The sequence below is a fragment of the Chinchilla lanigera genome, unplaced genomic scaffold, assembly GCF_000276665.1.
Source record: "Chinchilla lanigera isolate Chin_1 unplaced genomic scaffold, ChiLan1.0 scaffold00001, whole genome shotgun sequence".
Lineage (NCBI taxonomy): Eukaryota > Metazoa > Chordata > Mammalia > Rodentia > Chinchillidae > Chinchilla > Chinchilla lanigera.
Window position 1 is genome coordinate 4,198,001 of NW_004955402.1, and position 3,822 is coordinate 4,201,822.

Below are 3,822 nucleotides of genomic sequence, written 5' to 3' on the forward strand. Positions count from 1 at the left end.
GAGCTAGCCAGTGTCCCTGAGCGCAGGACCCCTGGCAGGGTTCTGGCAGCGCTGGGCGGGAGGGCCTGGAGCTGCCACTCTTGCTGCGGTGAGAGCTCAGTGCACACAGAGAGCTGCGGAGCCCTGCAAAGGGGCCGCCAGCCTGCGCCAGCCCTGCTGGATGCGCCTGTGGCCAGCTCATTCACGGGCAGCACAAGACGAGCCCAAAGATCACAGTGAACACACACTCCAGCCCACACAGGCCCAGCGAGGGTTTTCTACCCAGAGTGGACTACGGCATAGTTCTTGCTACGCCAGGTAGAGAACTTGTGTGGTGCTGTCTTTACAATGAGGTCTGTTCTGCCCTCCCAGCAAAGCTTAAAAGGGTCACATGATCAAATAGCATTCCAGACAGAGCTCAGAAACACCCAGCACACCCCGAGGTAAAATCCGTAGCCTATTTATCTGTAGCTGCCCAAACTGGAGAGAAGCCAAACGCCCACAGGCAGTGAAAGAAAGGGTCGAGGAATGGTGATACGTCCCCACAAGGTCACACTGCTCGTCAGTAAAGACCAACTTCCGAAGCCCAAAACAAGCGGAGAGACCTCAAAATAAGTATGCCAGGTGAAAGGACCCAGGCCATGCACAAACAAGAGTGCATGCTTGACTCTCCCATTTCTGCAGAATTCTGGACAGTCAAACAAATTATTAGTGACAGAAAGCAGATCATTGGTTTCCTGGGGACGCTACTGTGGTCAGCAGGGACAGTGGGACTAGCAGGGCGTGGGGAGATGCCGCCAGGCACCTGGGACGTGCTCATTATGTGGACTGTGCCCACACGTCAGATCTCATCAGTTGCCCACTTTCAACACATGCGGTGAGTTGTATGCTGACTATACCTAAATAATGTTTGGCAAAAAGTGTACTCCTCTCCTAAACTGTCCAAGTTTTTTTAAAAATACTTTTTAAAAATGAAACCTCTAAAATTTCAAGTGAGCAAGCCTTCAGCAATACCATGGCCTCGGGAAGTCACAGGGCGCCGAGTCAGTGTGGAGGGAAAATTCCCACCTGGAGAGGACAGCCTGCTCAGTGCGCGTGCAGAGCAGCAGCAGACTGAAGCTGCAACTCGGGTCTCTTGAGGGCTGGAGCAATTGCAGTCATGGCTCCAGCGTAGCTACAAGTCTCGGGGGAAACCCTGGGACTGTCCGGCCAGAGACCGCTTCCATCAGCCCCAACTCACCCAGTAGAGCTTCAGGATCCTTGTATTTCATCCGGTGCCTAGATTTGGAATGAAAACAGTGATAAAAGTGACAAAATCAAAATCGTGTTGCACTAAAGCCCTGGATGAGTGATTGCCCAGGTTACTGATCATGCCAGGAAATCACGGTCCATTCCTAGAGTTCAAGAGTGGAGCACTGGGGAAGGAGCTCTCCTGAGTCTGCTGAGAGCAGGAATCCTTGAAAGGAGGCTTCTCGGAGTAAGGACCTCTGCGGGGAACTCTAGGCTGCTGGCCATGGTCTCGATGTCACTAAAGATACGATTTCCCACCATTCCTTTAAGTTTTCCTTTATCTAAAATCTGCCAAACAGCCTGTGAAGGGTATGGATGGCTCCTATAGCTCTGAGTTCCACACTGCCAGACATACGTGTGCACATGGGCATACACGCACTTGAGGGTGCACATACATATACACACAGCCATGTGTGTATACACACACATATGTATGTGTGCATACATATACACACAGCCATGTGTGTATACACACACATATGTATGTGTGCATACATATACACACAGCCATGCCCTGTGCAAGCCTTGCCAGCCAGGAGTCTTGGACAAGACTTTCACAGGTGTCTTCATGTTGTGTCTCAGGAGGGCCGTGGGACTGTTTCAGTAAAGGCTGCTGTTGGACACCCAGTCCAAGTTTTTCTAAGAAGTGTGCCTAAATGGTCGCTGAAGCCATTGCTTTTTGAAAATCCCATTTTGTACACTCAGGCTAGGGATTTAGCTCAGCGGCACAGCGCCTGCCTGGCAAGCGCGAAGTCGTGAGTTCGATTCCCGGTACTAGGAAAAAAAAAAAAATGTCTTCTCAATTTTGTACACTCAACTGTTATTCTCAAAATTCCTGAGCTGGATAAAATACTCACTCTTTCTGGTGTGCTTCCAGATAGACTCCTGTGTGCAAGAGTGTTTTCTCTTCTCCAGGCAAACTGGATGTCCACCTGCCCCCATTTCCACTTCCTGAATTCCGGCCTCGGTCCTGGTCCACAGGTGTCTCACGGCATCCACCTGCCCCTTCAGAGCCCAGCCTTGAACGCTTCCTTCCACCGCAGGCTCCACATAGCCTTTGTGAATCTTCTGGCCACTTCTTCCCCCTATTTTCATCCTCCTCCTATCTGTTTCTGTTTTATGATTTTTGCTGGTATCTGACTATTCTCTGAGCACCTCTCCAACCCTGGTCGGCACTCTGTCCTCTTTGGCCTTATCAAATGTTTGGATGTACAGCTTATGTCTGCTTCACATGGCTGTGGCACAGTGCCCAGACCGGCTCATCTACAAAGGCAAGAAGTGTACATCTGATGAAGGCTGCATGCTTCCTTGTCCTGTGGTGGAAGGGCAAGGGATGAGCCCTTCTGAATGGGAAACAGGAGCAAGAGGGGCTATTTTACAAAAAGCCCGGGGGAGTGGGGCTGGGAGGACAGGAGGTCGAGTAGGCAAGAATCTGTAGAACTATCGGACAAGGACCACTGTAGAGACCATGGCACAAATGCTGGGAGAGGTGGGAGCCATTCTGGATTTGAGAGCAGGAGATGGATGTAGTTTGACTTCCCATTCTAAAAGACAATGTGACATATTTACATGATAAGGACCACTACTCTGCTGTATTAAGGAATGAAATCCTCTCACTGGTAGCAGTGCAAATGGAAGCAGAGGACGTCATGCTAAGGGAAGTAAGCCAGACAGTTGAAGACAAGTGTTACATGTCTTTACACTTGTGGAGGCTGGAAAGGTCTTGTAAAAGAAGAGAACAGAAGAGTGGTCACTGGAGTCAAGGAAGAGAAGTTGGTGCCGGGTAGAGAGAGGTTAGATAACAGAACACTCCTTGTTAAATGACTGAGTTCTGTTCCTGTGATGAGGTAGTTAAATGAATTGGTCACTAAACAAGGAGTCATATATAGCACTGATGGCGAACCTTTAGGAGATGAATGCCCAAATTGCAACCCAAAACTCACTTATTTACCATAAAGTGCCCAAACCGCAATTAAACCTGAATACTGAGGTTTTAGTTCAGAAGCAATTCATACATTAATATCTTTTGTCTTAAAAGAAAAACAACACTCGGCCACAGGTTTGTCCCACTGCATGTACATTACAATATTCAGAACAAAGGAACTACCAAAGGGAACTTCCACTTGATGACTATGCTTTTATTTGCAAAACTCTTACATGCAGCACTGTAATGCATAGCAGCACATAAAACTGCAGCACTGTACAATACAATCAGCAAAATTACAGTACTCTATGCTGTTCAAAAAAGAAATTGAGACTGTATAAGCAGTTTTATAGAACTGTACAAATAAAAAGTTCATAAATCTGAACAGCACACTGTGGTCATAAGTCCAAATAGTCATTAAACAGGTGGCTTGTGTTTTTTATTATTATTATTTTAAAAATAAAAGGAGGAAAACATTAACAGACAGACAACCTTTTACAAAATAGCAAAAGAACAGTACAGACAATATGGAGTTACAAACAAAGTGGTAGGGAATTAACAATTCTTGTTGTATTACATATTCATATCTTCAAAGTGGTTTCTCATGAAAACAGATAGAGACATGCAAT